This window comes from Anser cygnoides, chromosome 1 (genome assembly GCF_040182565.1).
Source record: "Anser cygnoides isolate HZ-2024a breed goose chromosome 1, Taihu_goose_T2T_genome, whole genome shotgun sequence".
NCBI lineage: Eukaryota > Metazoa > Chordata > Aves > Anseriformes > Anatidae > Anser > Anser cygnoides.
This window is the reverse complement of record NC_089873.1, coordinates 61182234-61200841: the sequence shown is the minus strand read 5'-3', so window position 1 is coordinate 61200841 and position 18608 is coordinate 61182234. Positions and strand designations below refer to the sequence as shown.

Here is an 18608-nt window from a genome sequence, read left to right as displayed (position 1 = left end):
CTAACTCACCCTCTGTGACACTTCCACCTGAAGAAGCTCTGATGAGAAATGGCTAAGGACAGTTACGCTTCGGTGATTTAGGGTCAAGCTCTGGTGTCTGCAGCAGCACAGGGCGCTTCAGCCTCATTTAGGAAGTCTGGAGGTTGCTCTTAATACAGAGGTAACACTAGAAGATAGACTACATGTACCTTGCTCTCAGGAGTTATTCTAACATTACTATCCTAGGATCAAAAAGGTGTTTGCCTCATCTACCATATGTTGACGGCAGACAGGTAGAACGATCAAAATAGAACTCTTGGTGATGCTTCTAGTTATAGTAGGTAAGAAATGTTTTACCTGTTTTGTGGCAGCATGTACAAGCCCCTAGGGAGACTGGGACTCCAGGCCCTGCAGTACCTGCTCCATGACATCCCACTTCACAGAAATTACACTAAGTGCTGATGGGAGGAGTAGCCTCAATCAATTTTCTAAACTAATTCTATTATTTTTAACTACTGGAACTGGACCCTGAAGATTTTTTTTCCTGTAGCTTCTTATTCACCATGCCCCCATCTCCTTTCCCTTTCCTGCAAAGTTAACTACCCAACAGCACTTCTACTTCAAAAGAAGTTAGATTTTACTTATTCACACACAGACGTACATTCATTCATTATTATTTTGGAAAAAGCTAAAAGCATACTGCCACGCAAGCTTTCTAAATAGTTGAGAGTAACACTGAGATCATTTCCAAAAGGATCCTCCATTCTGATTCATCAGATCACTGAATCCTTTAATCTACAAGTAGTTTTTCTTATCTTTCCAAATTAATCACAAAAAGGTTTGAAACACTAAGCATCAAGTTCAGCTAAGACATGCAAGCAGTAGTGTTCCCATCCAAAAAAATTAAATTTAAAATACATAACCAGGTCTAATACGCGTTTCAGTTAGACCACAACCTGGTTAAAAAAACAGGAAAAAAACTTACATAAAAGGGGCGTATTAGCACAAGCATTCACAAACCCAGAGTACAGTCATCTTCACAGACAGCTAATTCACCAAAGCACCCATTATAAGCTTCCTGGAAGCCCTCAAGGTCCATGCATCCCTGTAATTACCACTGTAATCTTCTTACATGTTCAAAAGTCTCCGCTAACACTGAGTCACCAAAAATAAATTTTGAAAAATCAGCTTCGCATATCTTGTGGCATTAAGTCTCAAAGGAATAACCACACTTTACAGTAAAGGACCAGTTATCCTTTTAAGGAATAGGAGAAAAGTATCAAAACCCAATACACTACCTGCAGTGGACAGTTCTAGTTTTAGCCCTTTGCACGCCCAGAGGCATGCAGTGTGCCTTTCTGCAAGCCAGGCCTCTGAAATCTCACTACACAAAACACCTTAAGATGAAAGCAAATGGAAGGCGTGTCATGTCATCAAAAACAGTTAAAGGACTGAAAAAAACAGGAGAGAACATCAAACAAGTATAAAATGATATAGATATTATCCATATACAGATCTAATATGAAGCTTAACAAAAGCAAGTGCCGGATCCTGCACCTGGGACGGGGCAACACTGGCTATACGTACAGACTGGGGGATGAGATGCTGGAGAGCAGCCCCGCTGAGGGGGATCTGGGGGTTGTGGTTGACAGCAAGCTGAGTATGAGCCAGCAGTGTGCCCTGGCAGCCAGGAGGGCCAACCGTATCCTGGGGTGCATCAAGCACGGCATTGCTAGTCGGTGGAGGGAAGGGATTGTCCTGCTCTGCTCTGCGCTGGTGCGGCCTCACCTCGAGTACTGTGTGCAGTTCTGGGCACCACAGTACAGAAAGGGCATTAAACTGTTGGAGAGTGTCCAGGGGAGGGCGACGAAGATGGTGAAGGGCCTAGAGGGGAAGACATATGAGGAGCGGCTGAGGTCACTGGGCCTGTTCAGCCCTGGAGAAGAGGAGGCTGAGGGGGGACCTCATCGCAGTCTACAACTTCCTTGTGAGGGGGAGTGGAGAGGCAGGTGACCTATTCTCTGTAATCACCAGTCACAGGACCCGCGGGAACGGTGTCAAGCTGAGGCAGGGGAAGTTTAGGCTGGACATCAGGAAGAGGTTCTTCACCGAAAGGGTGGTTGCACACTGGAACAGGCTCCCCAGGGAAGTAGTCAGTGCACCAAGCCTGTCTGAATTTAGGAAGCGATTGGACTGTGCACTTAGTCACATGGTCTGAACTTTGGGCAGACCTGTGCGGTGTCAGGAGTTGGACTTGATCCTTATGGGTCCCTTCCAACTCAGAATACTCTATGATTCTAATATATAGATAGCGTGCATACATTGTGTCTGTTCTGGACGAGTTCTTAGGCTTCTCCTTCCCACACATCTCAACTATAAATCTAAGATATTTTCCCAGTTTCATAGCCTGATATCCAATTCTTATTTCAGTAAGATCTTCAGACTGCCTGCACACTACAGATTAAAATACAGGAAATCACAATCACGTTTATACCCCAACTCTGCTCTGATTTCATGGAGACTGAAACCCTCACCTCCATCTCTCTTCTCCCTCCAATTCCCCAATTCTCTGGTGGCAACTGAAGTCAGGATAATATATTTGTGCTCCTGTGAGAATTGTAACATCCTGACCAACCTTTACAAACTCTGAGGGCCTTTGAACAAAGTAGGTGAAACGATCACCTTATGGAAAGCTGCAAGAAAGCCTCCCAGAAATTATGATTATACCAGCATGCAAACAAAATGTGCTGTTCCTCCTGTCTATAGACGGTAGCAATGGAAAAAGGGCACTTAGCAGAAGATGAGCCTTCGCGCAATATCTGGGAGACATCACAGCAGCCTCCTCTGCAGCTCTGTTCCTACCAGCTGCCAACAACGCACAGTTCTGCACAGACTGTAACCTAAAAATCACCATTTTAAGCTTGATTTCCGAAGTGAGAAACGAATATGTTATTTTACTGTCTGTCCTCTCCAGTAATTTCTGGATGCATCGGCTAATTCCAAAAGTATACAACAGAAACTCAGAAATAATCAGATTCTCTCATATTTCATAAAAATATGCATCTCAGCTGAGGAAAGAAGTATCAATTAGTCATTGATCTGCCCTTCTCTCCACCCCCTTACTGAAGCCTCAGGCAGAGCTCTGCTTGTAACATGCCTTTGGGGGAGCAGCTGGCTAGCAAACGTGCATATCAGCAGCTCCAGACATAGCACCGCACATACTGCTTCTTGTCCAGTACAGATATCTTTGACATCGACCCGCTGTTACTGTCCTGGTTGGAAAGGGATGGAGGGAGGAGAGGGAAGCAGGGCAACTGTCAAGGCACTGGGATTCATAAATCCTGCCCATCGTGGAACAGGTTTATTTTAGACCAAGTCGCCCTTCCATCTATACACCTACCTCTGCTCTGTGTAGAAATACAAAAATCCACCTAGTCACAGCAAGTTTCCAAACAGCTGCACAAAATCACGATGAACCTAATCACTTCAGAAAATGGATCCTTCTTTAAAGCTATTTCTGCCAGTGAACCAAGCAGCCAAGTACTTTGAAATGCAAAGCTCAACCTGGCACACAACTCAAGTGTTGAACACAAACAGAAGACAGTGACTTCAGTGACTTTTCCCCCAACAAGACAGGAGGAAATGGGAACCATCATGTTTCCCCCAAATAATTATTCATTTGTTAAATTATTCCTTTATGTAAAAAAATAAAACAAGTGCACGACAAAAATGATGTTAATACTATCAAGCTGCTGCAGTACTCCATTTCCGACTCCTGCACCCTTTACGGAAAGACCCCATGCAGACAACGATGGCAGCCCTACAGTGGATTCCACATCAGTCACGAGAAAAATTTTCATCCTGCAACAGTCATCTTTGATAGTCCCCTCCTCCACTAAAACTCATTTCTGTATTTTAAGGAAATCTACCCTCTTCTACCCTCTGTTCTCAGCTCTAAATATTGCAAAAACTTCTTGCCAGCAAGCATGGTTTCCTTCTGTTTTTAATAACAGAATGGTAATGTGCAACTATAGCATTCTTTACACTTCAGTCTGCAGCTTAAAGTCCTCTGAAGATCTGTTTCCTTTTACGCTTTTATTGAACATTTTGTTCAGTTCATAAAAGAACTAATTTGATTAATACAAAATGTAAGATGAGCCTTTCACCTGACACTGTATAAAAGAAAAATTGGAGGGATGTAGAGTTTGTTTAGGTTTTAATGTACAGGGTTATAAACTGAGGAGGTAAAGCAGACTGAACTACAATTATAACTTGGACCAAAGGCTGGAGTTACTTAGCACAAACTATGGATTATTCTCGGTTCTCTGTAGATCTCCTACAGACACCATTAGTCAGATGAAGCAATAGCTGGGAATAAAATGCATCACTACTCACTACTCAGAGCATTGTTCAGCATCACTCAGGATAAAAGGATGTAAGATATGCATCTTCATTATTCTCCAAAGTCTTTTTGCCCCCATTACCTCATTTATGAGCACAATTAAATTATGCATATATTCATGCATTTAAGTTACTTAATGATTTGACTCTTGAATCTCTAATTATGCTTAGCAGTCTTCATCAGAGAATTGTTAATTCAGGATACTTAAAAGAGCACTGCATTATTTCACATTTGGAAGTTAGTCCTCTCAGCCTCTAAGGATCAGAGATTTTACTTCTATTTCAAAGCTGTAAGCTAAAATTCTGCACAATCTGTCATACAATCTAGATAAATACATCAAGCAGACCAGATCTGGCCTCTAGGCAGGGTGTTCAGCTTCCCTGCCTTTGCTATATTCTCAGTAGCTTAAAATGCAGTAGGCACAGGTTAGACTGCAGAACTGAGAGAGATGGGTTTGGGTGCAGAAGCTTGAAAATCTATGGGTTATTTTCCCCAATCAAGTTGCTGTGGATGCAGATGATTTGGTTGGGAGCTATATAAAAGCAGAATAACCACCAGCATTTTAACTATGCCGTGTCAAAAGCCAGGCTATCAACACGCTAAGCAGCAAATCTGAAACTAACCCATGAAGGGAATGTGCTAAGACAAGGGAGAAAGCAACAGACTAAGCCTATGGTAACCACCTGTTTAAAGCAATGCTTTAATATAAAGCAAGGCAGTACCAGGAGAAGTTACATAAAACAGCCTAAAACAGTCTGCTAGATTACCTAATTATTCAGAAAACTCTGATGGTGCAGTACTATGACTAAGCAGGGTAATGATCTTTTCTGTTTCCTGAAAAAAATGCAGGGCTCAGCTGTAGGCAGTTGCATGCCAGCTTTAAGTAAATTTTGTCTAGCACTGCATCAAAGAATCCCACTGCGGTGAACCTTCCATCCTCGCTATCCCACCAGTAACTCAATTCCCATAAGGAATTAGTAAGGCTAACGAACTAAACAGCTGCATAGAGTTCATTTCTGCATTCTTAGCACATGCATGTTCCTTATGTTTCTTCTTGTCTGTGCAAGGACGGTTCTGGTGGAGGAAGAAAAGGAGAAGTAAGAAGTCAAAGAAAAGGGTGAAGTCAGAATTTATCTGTTGCACCTTGGTAAAAGTAAATGAAGTTATGTGAAAAAAACATATGTCTACTATTATAGCAAGAAGAATCAGACCAAAAAAATCTGTGGTCTCTAAATTTCTACTGTTAGAGCTTTTGAAGGTGAAGCATTTTGCAGTAGCATCAATTTAGGATTTCATTTTTTCTTTTAAACATACTGAAGCAAGTGTCCAGTCTTAAGTAGTGATAGAAACTACTGTAAAACAGGTTATCATCTTCAATTAATACTAACATTATGCTTACACTTAAAACAGAATAGAAAAATACCACAGTGCTTAACACACACACTATACATCCCATCCAGAGCAGCTTAGAAACACACGTGGCCAAAAATTAAGCCTTTAATTCCTTCCTGGAACAGAACAAGCAATAAAGAGAAGAGTAAGCCCCAGCATAAGAGAGAAGTCATGGAAAAAAAAGCCATTTTTACAGTGCCATGGAGCAGCAAGAGAAGATGATATCCCAGGAGAGATCAAGGCTGAAGAGATGTTCTATTGTCATTTAATTACATAGCTGATTAGCTGGCTAAACATAAGTACATTTTGGCTTGATATCTGTCCAGTAATTCACAACAGCAAACAAAGAAATAGGATCTAACTTGCTTATTTCCTTACACATAAAGAAGTCTAGAAAACACGCAAGATGAGGTGGAGAGGAAACATCACAAAGCATTTATTCAGGTGCCAAGAAGGGAAGTACTGGAGCACAGCAAATCCAATAAATATAAAGTTTGAAATTGCACAGCGTTCCAGATGACAGTAACCAGGAGGACACCAGGCTCGGTCTGGCTAAGCTCAGTTATGAACGTGAAACGAGCACAAATGGTGCTTCGCTGATTAAAAGCACCTCCATCTCAACAAATCCGCTTCTTTTGCATTTCTTTTGCATTTGACTGCAGCAACTAAGAAAAGAGATAATGTGGGGCTTTGATCTGTTTGAGGGTACATTTAGCAGTTGACTCCTGATCTACAACTTTTTTCCGCTTTCCAGTGCTCAATCTTTTAAATCTAAGAATGGTGTGCTAATCAGTACACTCCAGAAACAAGCTCTGTTTGTGCTGGGTCATCAGCAGTGCCCCCACAACGTCCTTTTAAGCAGTGCAACTTTTCAAGCTGCAGAATGGACTCTCATGCTCTGTCTTTGAGTAGTAGCTACGGCATGCAGGAAAAATAGGACACAATCATGTCAGCAAAAGTGTTTAAAAGGAAGGAAGGATGTCCAAGGATGGAGCTATGCTGTACAGCTGGGCAGCTTACAACAGCATAGAGTTGGGGTAAGAGCAGAATGTTTTTTGCTCAATTAAAAAGAGCCCGAAGTGCACCATAAGCACCAAAAAAGAGATGAACACCAGAGTCAGAGGTACTGAAAGGAGGAAGTCAGGTGAGACATCTCCCCATTAGCAGCAGCAAGCTGTTCGGTCAGACCAGCCATCCCAGGTAACTTCGTCCTGACCACCAACAGAATACTAACAGTAATAAAGAACCAAACCTTATGTGGTTAAATTAAATGAGGTAAGCTTCAGGTTAAGTAGTTGATGAGACAAAATCTGCCTGGTTTATGCTCTACTTCTAGAGAGATGTAAATAAGAATATATGAACTTACCAGCAGCAAAACTGAGTTGATAGTACTGAAAGAATGCTTTAAAGCCTACTTAAATACTAAATTTGATCTGCCTTTTTCTTTCTTCCATATGCTAACAAGTAAATCTAAACATCTTAGTCATCGGGTGTGGTTTATTTTAGAGTAGTTTTTCTGAGATTTTGTTTAAAAACAAATCACTGACATCAGCCTGACATTTATTAGGACCCTTTCCGCAACAAAATTTTACCCAAGCTTCAGAACGAGAAAGACAACCAGGAAAACTGATTTAGCCCCAGAACATTAGAATTGCGTTAGCAAAATAGAACGTGCAGTTTTATGGGGTTTAGCTGTGGGAGTGAGGGTTGGGCATGTGTCACAACTTGGTGATATACATTTATAAGAGGTTTGTTTTTCTATTCACTGTGCAGTCTTTTGATTTTGCTTTTCTTTCCAGCGAAGCTCCATGTTTGACATACTTTACCTGTACCATAACTGCTGAATTGAAACAACAGCATGCCAGGGTCACCAAATACTCATCCTTGCCACCATTTCCTTTCCTAGCCATGCTAGAGTCTCCTTAAACACAGCCACGTGGCACTGCACCGTGAAAACAGGACAGAGCTACATAATAGCCATAAAATACATGGACTTTTTTCCCCACAGTTTGTTGTAAGCATCCCAGGAGGGCTGAGAAATTTTTCTCATGACGGAAGAGCTATACAAGGTACTGTATGTAACTCTTGATTAAGTTTAGTACATTCTACATATAATGCTCTGTAAATTATGAATGGTTTATTCTGGGTCCCCACACTCCCAAATCATTGAAACCATGAAGTAAATATTAAAACATGTTTTTATTATTATTTTTTAAAAGCTGTAGCTCATGTTAGAGCATTGTTAAACCCTTGAGAGCTTAAAGGATCACTTCATCTAATTCTTTTTTTTCCTTTCTGTAAAGTAATCATGACACAGTACTGCAACGTAACAGCTGTGTTGGTGATACACCAAGATGTAATCCCTAACACTGCTCAAAAGTTATGTGCTTTTCCTTTATAGTCTTCCACCTCACTATAATTCAAAGAAAAAAAAAAAGAGAATTGTTTTCTGAAGCCTTAAATCTTGAGATTGACCTGCCATTCCTCCCCCTCCTTTGTCATTACTCTTCTCCATGGGCAAGAATAGATCATTTTAAACCCAAAGGTATCCACAGCTGAGATTTACTCACCTGTATTCATCTAAATATTCAATGATGCAGCACTTCCTTTGCAACAGCTTGTCAGCTTTACAACACAGGTGGGTATGATCTTTACATATTAAGAGGACTTTTATTATCTTAACCTTAAGATGATAGAAAGCTTCCATGAAAGTCTTGGAACAGACCAAAAGAAAAAAAAATCCACCCATGCTTATCACACAACATATTCAGAACATTACATAGCCATTAAGCATTTGCATTCTTCTAATGAATATATCAGATGCAGTTTTCCCCACGTGTAATAGGTGACCTATTTCAAATTAAAGGTTCTTTATAGTCATCCAGTTGGAAAGAGAGAAACGTGAATATACACGTACATGGTTTGTTACTACTCTGTAAAATCTGCAATAGTCCTTAACTCAAAACGATCCAGCTAGTTGTGGTGCAGGGGGAGAGCAAGTGGCACAGCTTCCAAAAGACAGTAATCACTGCCTAGAAGGCAAGTGAGTTTCCCTCAGAGCTAATCAAGGTACAACTTGTCTGCTTTACCTATGTGATTATTTCATGATTGCACAGCAATACTTTAATATTTCGTGTAGTCCAGAGACCTCTGCTTTCACAAACTGGTTTAATTTACAGTTCCCAACATTTGAATGTTCAGAGGCTTACCAGCTTGGCATTCTCCACACCCTTTCTATCCTGCAGAAGAAATGAAGACTGAAGAATGGGGATAAGGGGATGAGCGTTTTTCTTTTTTTTTTTTTTTTTTTAAGTGTAGACACGTATGTTGAATGAGAGAAAGAAAACTGTACAATGAGAAGCACATGTTATTTCAGAAAGTGTCTCAAGTTAAAAAAACTAAACAAAACTCATGCTATATTTGAATTCCACGTGCAAAGCTTTTGTTTAAGAAGGCAGTCTTTTAGTACATTAAATTTAGTTTCATTCCTTCCCCTTCATCAACAAGGGTTTGCATAACCAGATGTTCTTATACACTGCAGTTTACAGCTGCCCCATATGGAACTGCAACAATAAATATGCATAACTATGGTAACCAAAGCAAAGGTCAGAAAAAAAAATCAGTAGTTTAGTAACCTGATACCACAGTGTTTTAATAGTTACTGAACCTACATCTTTCCCAAATGAACCTGATTACAAAATATGTCAAACATATTTTGCATCCAAATGCTTCTCTCCAAACTCTTCAAACCTAAAGAATACTTACTTTTTACTTAGAGAAAAATCATTTGCGTTGATAGAGCTTCTTCCTACAAGCTGTCAAAGCTGCCAAGTGCTTTCTGCCAGAAAAAGTACATTAAACACGCACTGAATACAATGGGTTATCAGCTGTATACCTCAGAACCTAGATCTCAGAAATTGTTCCCAGATCCTTCTGAGCTGCCTTTTTCTTTAAATAGCCCTACTGTTGTGTTGTCCATATACTGAGAACTTCATTTTGTCTGCATTTTCTTCTTCATATCATCTCCCTCTCTTGATTACACAGCAAATAGTAGACAGCAGTATTAGCAGCTCACTAACACTACAAATGTAAGTTCTCTTACTGTTACAGTCATGGGAAATATTAAAATAGTATCTAGTGATGTGCAAATATTCTATTTAGTGATAAAGAAAAAAGTTTTCAAAGACATGTTTGACTAGCTAGCTTATTTACTAAGCCCAAACTCGTCATTTACCTTAAACAAGGGACATGGCATCCAGAAAAACACACACACTCTCTTCTCTTGCTATTAGCAGAAGATTAAACCGAGAAAAATGGTTTAGTATGAAGATACTTAGTTTTTAACAAATTCTTCCTTCCTTGTGCACAGAAGGAAATTTAAACTCACATCTTTCTTCCACCTCTAAGTTCAGTTTCCTCTCCCCCAAAATACCATCTTTCAGACTCGGTTGCACTAAGTACACGAACAGGCATGGCTCACAATTTCAAAAATAGGGCTGTCAAATACTCTCCCGTTGACATTGGGAAGTATTATTTTTAGTAAAACTGTAGTTGGACTCAACTCCAGTATACATTACAGCTATTCAGTAATTCTACTTGAGTAAGGCTTTTAATTCAGAAACCTATAAGGGAATTAAACTACTTAACATAAAAATTGAGTGATTCCTGATTCCCAATATAAATGACAAACTTCAAACAGCGTGGAGTTCTTCCAGGAACATGGCTGGGGCACAATGGAGAAGTTTAAATATTTAATTTAGACTGGGCTGCAAGTCATTAATTTTTTACTGATGCAAATCTACAATTCAGCTAGAGCTCGACTGAGCTGCAACCCATTCTGGCTGAAGGTAGGATGAGTATCTCCAACACAGAATGGGACACAATCCCTCTCCTCCAACTCCACCACTTGCTTTTACGTAGGGATCTCAGTCACAGCGTTTGAAATGCAACTGGGCCTGGATAAACGTGTATCATCCGCTCACCGTTCTGCTCACTATTCAAAAAGTGCAGCTTGCGCACAGGTCTGGAATATCCAGTCACAGCATCAGTTTACACAACTATTATCAAGAGCACGCTGTGTTTTGAGAATGCCATGGGCAGTCAGAAGCTACTTTGCACTTAGCCCTCATCCATGGTGACACAGGGCACCTCTCAAAGCCAACACAAGAGGAAGCTGAGATACTAATTTTGAAGAGAAAAACATATCTGCATCTCCATTTGCAAGAGTAAGACAGGTTTTATCTGCTAGCTCATCTAGCTGATAAAGGAGGACCAAATTGAAGCTTATGAAAATTGTACTATATATACACATTTACTAACTATATAGACATCTATATACATCTAAATATATATAAATATATCTAGACAAATAAAATTTCATCCGTCTATATAAATAGAACTTATAATACAAGATTTTCTTCCTCCTTGATAATCAAGTTTCAATTAACTTTTTACATAAGAATGACCTTTGTACTTTGGAGCTCCCATCTTACAAATGTCTTGACTGGGGGCTAAGTCATTAGCTGATACTCCTTTATAGTACTTCAGTTTTATTCACAAATGAAGAACTACAACACCATGTTGCACTGTGTAACATGGTGCTGAAATATAGGTGACCTGATTTGTTCTCTACTGTACACTGGCCTCCTACCCACCGAAAAGAGGAAAAAATAGGACAGATTTTTAGAGTTCAGCTGGATAAGACAACTTTCTGCCTTGCAACTGGAACTCTGAAAGCTAGAATGAGCTCAGTCATGCATTTATTTTTTTTAATTCTCAGTAACAGCATTTAAAAAAAAACAGGTAAGTCAAGTGAAGAGTGCCGTGAATCATTTACCATGATTTCAAAAAATGTATTTGGTCAATGAAGAAGTATAGTAAAAAGAAAACCTACTTAACCAAAGATACCAGCTTTCTGAGAATTTAAGCTTCTTTGATAATGCTAAGAGCAATATGAAGTTACCTGTTCCAATCAGAACAATGAATGAAAAATGATGCAGCAGTATTCTCCCCAAAATGCCGTCCTCTTCCAGACTCTACCTACTTATTTTCATGACTAAGTGAAGTTAGAGATTATCATCATTCCTGAGGTGTGACCTGGCAAAAAAAAAGAAAATTCTGGCGATATGCCACAAGGTGAAGCTTTGGAAGCGCATAAACAAACCTTTTCTCCTCAGTTCAGTACCGCGCCTTGTTTGCGGCAGGGAATGCTCATTCTGTACATTGTGCCTCTGCTTCAAAATGGGGGCAAAGCTGACTGCTGTGCATTAAGACTTCCCATTTTTCTTAATGATCACTAAACAAGTTATTAAACATTTTTCCTATTAAAAAATGCATTATGTCCTAGACACTGATTTGATCATGCGAAATGGTAAAGAAAAAAATAGGCCACGAGTATTGGGAAGCTCTATCTGAAGTAATCCTCTTTTCCTCCAAGTCTTTCAGATAGCTATTTTACATTTATATTTTGCTTGCGTATGTAAAATGCATTCCCAAGCACTTGGCTCCCGATGCAAATGAAGCGGCAGCCAGAAGGCACGCACGAGGCTGCCCGGTTGCCACAAGAGCCGTCCTGCCTCCTGCAGCCCAGCTCTCACCACAGAGATGTTGCACAGCCTCCGTCGGCGGAGTGCTTATTATCTCTGCCTTCCTCACTGCTCTGATGGGCTGAATTTAAGAGCTCAGTGGAAACGGTACTTGATTGAATCGCCTCTTCACCGAAACCGTAACAACGTTAGAGAACGAAGCAAACAACACTCAAGAGGGATCTAAAAATATTCACCTCTGGCCTGGTAGAGTGATTCTCCTCTTTGTATTTGTGCTTATAAGAAATAGCACTATAAAAAAATACCTCTAGGAATCAGCATGCTCTCTTAATGGTAAATACTATGGCAGCCAGATCGCGCATCACGCATGAATCAACAGAGGCCTTCCTTCAGCAGGTCAGCCCTTCTTCGTCCACACGCAGATTACCTCAGGTGCTACGGCAGGAGAATGGCTTGGGAGGAAAGAGGGAACCCAGCCAGCCTGTACCAACTCCCTCTGGGATATCTCAGGCCCAGCAGGACACATCAGCTCAGATGGAAGACTACAAAGCCAGACTTGATGGTCCTGAAACCAGGAGTATAGCTGCTTGCATGAGCTAGCGAACATACCCATGTCCACACCTGCTTCATGCAGAGCCATCCTGGACTTAACCAAAACCTCCAACAATTTTTAAACATGGTTACATTGCTGAATTTCTCTCACAGAAAGGAAAAAATAAAGGTAAACAGCCATAACAGAAAGAGTCAAAGCAACTAGCAAGAAACGTTCTCTGCAGGTTTTGCATACTGCAGCATCTACCAGAACAGTCAGGAGAGACATCCCATACCATTTTCTTTGGCATTCCTCTGTCACTTCATTTCCCACCAAAACGTCAATCATGGCAAAAGTGGACCTTCGGAAGGAACTTGAATGAAGTGAGCTGCAGAAGAGCTCTACAAAGAATTTTTATGAGGGAATCACACAGTCACACACACAAAATACTCAATAATTAGCACCTGCAGCTGGAAACTGGAAAATTACAGGGAATAACTAATGAAACGAGATCTTGCAGTGCTAATTCAAAGCTCTAGAAAATGGTTTGTAAGATAATCAATAAGTTGGCCCCGCCTTGCAGCAACAGGTAAATAATACAGAGGTTCTTCCCATTGCATTTAAAGACCAAGAGAACACTATGTATGTATATCATCCCTCTAGGTTTGATTCGTTTGTACACAAAAACACAAGTATTAAAACCTCTCCCTTCACCACAGACTCAATAGGTCTTTTTTTTTTTCAATTGAATTACTAATGGAATAACAAACATGATAATAAAAAATCTCTTTGAATGACCAGCCTACAAAATCCATTTTCTGCCTTACTAAAAGGGTAAAGTGTTTTGCAGGGAGTTTTTACACCCTTGCTAGGATTTCAAGTGTCTTCTTCCAATACTATTATTATTTATTCAATAATCTCAGCCATGTAGATATTTTGGGAAGACATGACTACTGATTAAAGCAATGGATATATATCAGGGGGCACAAGGAAAGATCTGTTAAAAGAGTCTCTGTGCAATCGCTTTCAGGAACATTATCTGACAAAGACTGCTGTTAAGACTTAACTACAATTTCTTCTCCCAGGTTTATTCTTTAATTTAAATGTGCCACAGGCACAAGCTTCCTGGATGCAAAATAAGCTAACAGATACTAAGATGACAGGTGCTTTTTGAACAGTACTTAATGTTTTCCTAACCTAAAACATGAAGCTTGCCAGTATCAAGTATTACATCCTCTGAGTTACTAAGAAGTTACTTGCACTCATTAGATGTCTTTCTCAAACGTTAAAAAATTTATACCAACAGAATTCATTATGAAATAGGTATCAATCCAAAATGCATCTCTTAACAACAAGACTTCCTAGTCACGTGAGAAGGATTAATGAGTTTCCATTCCAAACCCCACTTAAATCTGAAAAATTCCAAAAGAATATTTTTCTGTAGGAAAATACAAAATTAAAAAAATCTTTTAAAAAAATGAAAAACTAAACCCTGAAAATAATGAAATTGATAAGGATTCCCCCTACCCCTCCACTAAGTGTACCTGGTTTCCTGTGCATCATCTTTGCTCTTCTGTAGCCCCGCACTGGGACTTCTGCAGAGCGCAGCTCCTGAAAAGCCCCCAAATGTTAGCACTGAAGTCTGCCAGACTCTCAGAAGAGCTAGTAAAGGTTACTGCAAAGATGTCTAAGCCCTCAGCATTGCTGAGAATATTTCCCTATTTCCCATTTACTGTAACATTAGTGCATTTGGGAAGAAGTAGTAAAAAGCATACAGCATCTCAAAAGAGTGCTTTGGAAGAAAGCCTCCCACTTTATAAAACACCATTTTCATAAAATTACTAATTTCGTACCTGAAAAGACCATTTTTTGCCACTAGCTCCAACTCCATTATCAACATGGATGTGCCAGCATTGTTGAGAATACAATGGGCTGATGTAAAAGGGAGCTGAACCAACCGCACCCTCCCCTCCAGATTCCCCTGAGATAGCATTGTGCCAAAATCCTATCAGATGTACTTTGATCGTTCTTAATTCCTCAGTGTTTCAGACAGTATTAACTGGGGCACATCTGCATTTCTTTATTGTCAGAATAATGACAGGATAATGGCCCTGGCATTAGGCCAGCCATTTTTTAAAAACATTGTTGGCACGGACCATGTTTGCAGTACTCTAAGTAAACGGTCTTTTGCCTGAAGGTTATGGAACAGTCAAGGAAACATGGTACAAGGAAGTCATCCTTATGTTCCCCGCATTTGTAAATAACTCCTTATTAGTTAAAATCTTTGTTACTAAGTAGTTCAAATAACTGCTTTGTGACTTTTCAGAAAAGTGACACTTCCATTATACAGAGCAAGAGGTGCTGCGAAAAAAGAAAAAGGAACCCAACTTCAAACATTCTCCTAACAACTGCAGTACTTGCAGAAACACTCAGACGAACTCCCTATGCACTTACGAACTGACTTAATGCCAGTGTTTTTGTACTGTGGGACCAGAGAGCTGAAAAAAATTAAAGTCACTTACCAAACATGTCCTCGCAATGCACTGACAGGCCTTAAATACATTAAACTATAAAGTTATCCTCTCTCCTCCCTCAGCATTTCAAGGAGTATGTGTACTTTTGGGTTTTCTTACTGTTCTTTCAAAAATAAAGTGTATAATGGAGAGAAGATGGCAAAGCTGGAAGTTCAAATCAATACTTAACTACGAGACCAAAGGACTCTAGAATATGAAAAGTGACTGCGCCAAGGCTATTTGTGAAATTAGCCAAGTGACAGCCAGGCAAAGCAGATGCTTTTAGCACCAGGCAGCCTTAGACTCCTTGCATGTGGAAGTATTTCTTATTCATATTACAGCTTTTAGCAAGTTATGGAGATATACAACCTAAATAAGCTTTTGAGAGATATCCATAATGGGATTTTGCTACATTGAATATCTTCTGCTCAAATAATTGTCACGAAAAAGTCTACAGTCTTACCTATTTCTGCTGTTTAGTCAAAATATAAAAAAAACTTTTTTTTTGAGATTTAAAAAATTTCAGCATCTTTTTTGTTCATGGGACATGAGTGAAAAACACTGTTTGAGATAGGAAGTTGGTTAAGACATATGATCTAACAAAGTGTCATGAAAGAAAGGGTATTTACCTGGCTTATGTTTATCTTCACAGCCATAGCAAAGCTACCTCTGTTTGTTATAAATTACTATACTATACTTCAGCTGAAGCAGTTTCCAAAGCCATATGAGCTCTCCCCATCTCTTGAAATAAACAAGGCTAAAGATGTTCTGAAATGAGTTTACCTTGTTGTAATGATAATCCTCCAAGAACTCTGCACAGCCACCATGCTGGGAGCTGCAGAGATAAGACTTGGCTGGAATACAAAAGGATTCAAGGAGAGAAGAAAAACAACGAACAAGGAGAATTAGCGTGGAAGATCAGGTGCTTCCCCTGTTGGGACTCACATGAGAAGCACTGACACCACTGAACATGCTTCAATCTGTTAGCGTCTGTTTCAGAAGGAGCAAAAACCATATTTTCTTTCCTTAATTTGGACAACACGGGAGAAGTACCTAGGGAACTACTTGGATCAAACAGACATCTACCCACTACTCCCTATCTAGCTGGTATTGCAAACCGAGGGGGGAAAAACTGAGCCCCATTCCATCAATGTCGCACCAACTGCCCAGAAGTTTAAAGTGAAGGAAATTTCTGGTCTCAGAATAAATAACGGGCCCTTATAACATAAAGGGCATAGGGCTGGACGAGACAGCTTCCACAACAGAAAACTTACAGCTACCTGTAACTTTTAACCACCCTTGCACCTGGAATCTGCAGGTGGCCTTGTTCTGCCAAAACACATCCCAGGGATGCTGCACCAGCACTTCCATGGGGAAAAAGCTACAGGCACCTGGCACAGATGGCTGCTGGCCTGGTAGCACTGCTGTCGTGGCTCGGAGAGACAAAAAAGCTTCCTTCAAGGCTGGATAAAGACTTTCCTCAAAACTTGCCCTTCACCTTGATAATAAATGGCTTATGTGCTGCACAGGTTCAGGCACTAGGCACTTCTAAGTAAGCTTAATAATTGGTACTTGATTTGTTACTAGAGCGTATTGCTTAATTTTGAATGCAACTTTGAGGTCTTCATTTTGGTGTTAAAAAGACCAGGCTACTTATTGATCATCCAGAGCATGGCTGTGGTCCAAGGTCTCTGAAGAACTGTAACCATCCTCTGCAGACACAGTAACGTTTACGTTCAAAAGCTCTTAAGAGTAGGAAACCATGTTGAAGAACCTGCTGTATTTTAGGACCAATTGGGACCACATTTATAGCAGCACTGCAACATTTTTAGTTTGTCACCCTCCCGTGACATCTATGCATAGTGGCTCAGAAGCCATCTACTGCAAGGAGTTTGGAGGCTCAGACCTCCAGGTGGTTGCTCAGGTAAAAAGGGAAGAGTGACAAAGAAATTAAAATACTATAGGGACAACAGGCAAAAAGCTCTGTGCATCTACAGTCAGGACATTTGAAGGAGACCTCTAGAGAAGAAATTAGATGTTATCCAAGTTATACAACTAAGTATGCATAAAAATCCCAATAGTAAGAATGCCTCAAATTATAAAAGCCATAACAGATGCTAGAACTTTATTTCAATAAATTCACTGTTGCAGATTATTTTTGAGGAAGAGCAGAACTTATTTTTAATGAGGAATAAGCTGGCTGAAAAAGACCAAGTTTATGAGCATCTTTAAAACACTCTTGAAGTGTTTACAAAATTAACTGCTATGCCATATGCATCATTCAAGGCTTAGTCATACAACAGCAGCATTTTTCCTCACTATTCGTATTACTATAAATCATGAACATGTGGTACAATTATAAAAAAATGCATCAAACCCCTTTTATTTTTGAGAGATTTTAGTGTTAAAAAACAACTTGGATCCTTTTACAGAAGCAATGGTGTAGTTATTATAAACAAGTATGTCAAAAGAAACAAAACTGATTTTTGTTTAGTTGAAGTTTCTGGCACAGTTTGAGCTGACAGATTTAGATAGCCACAAGAATGCAAAAAGGTACTATTGGGAATTGCAGCTCAACTAGAAGCAGTACGAATCCCCTGCTTACCTCTGAAATATTTATGTTACATCAAACAATATCTCATTTAACTTCTCAAGCATTAACCAGTGCAGTAGCAAGTTACAGTTGCACGGTACTGGCTGCTACATGAACCCAAAAGGCAATTTACCTCATCTTTCCCTACATGTTAAGGTAACTGTATTATTCCTCCTGTAACTGATAGGGTAACAGGCAAATCATGGTATCTAGAAGTCAAGTTTCATTAGGCTTCACACATATTCTGGGCCATTTTAATAGTCACCTTAGTTTATAGAATGGATCTTCTGTAGAAAACGATTTTGAGGCTGAAGTGTTGGGTTCGGGACCATTTTATTTTCCCATCTTGTTCATAGGAAGAGGTTTGTGCAAATACTTTTTAGAGGCAGGTGACAGAGTGATGCAGACAGATACTCAGCAAGTATATCCACAGAGCCCAAACTGTTCAAAAACTCAGCAGGAACGGTGAGATATGTTGCTTCAGGCACGGAGGCGTGATCTACTAGTTATCTTAAGTCCTTCCTGTAGCATGCTGTTCACTGTGCTCTGTTAATATACTTTGCGCTTATTCAAACTACACATAGTAAATCACTAGAACTTATTCCTTTTCAGATTTCAAAATGTTTCTAGACTGCTGGAGAAAACTATTAAG

The 18608-nt window shown here is 39.8% G+C and overlaps 1 protein-coding gene across 8 annotated transcripts in view; it reads right to left on the bottom strand.

Moving 5' to 3' along the window:
- The window catches only part of KIAA1549 (KIAA1549 ortholog), a 143295-nt gene that overhangs the window by 91705 nt on the left and 32982 nt on the right, over positions 1–18608 (bottom strand). The window lies entirely within an intron of this gene.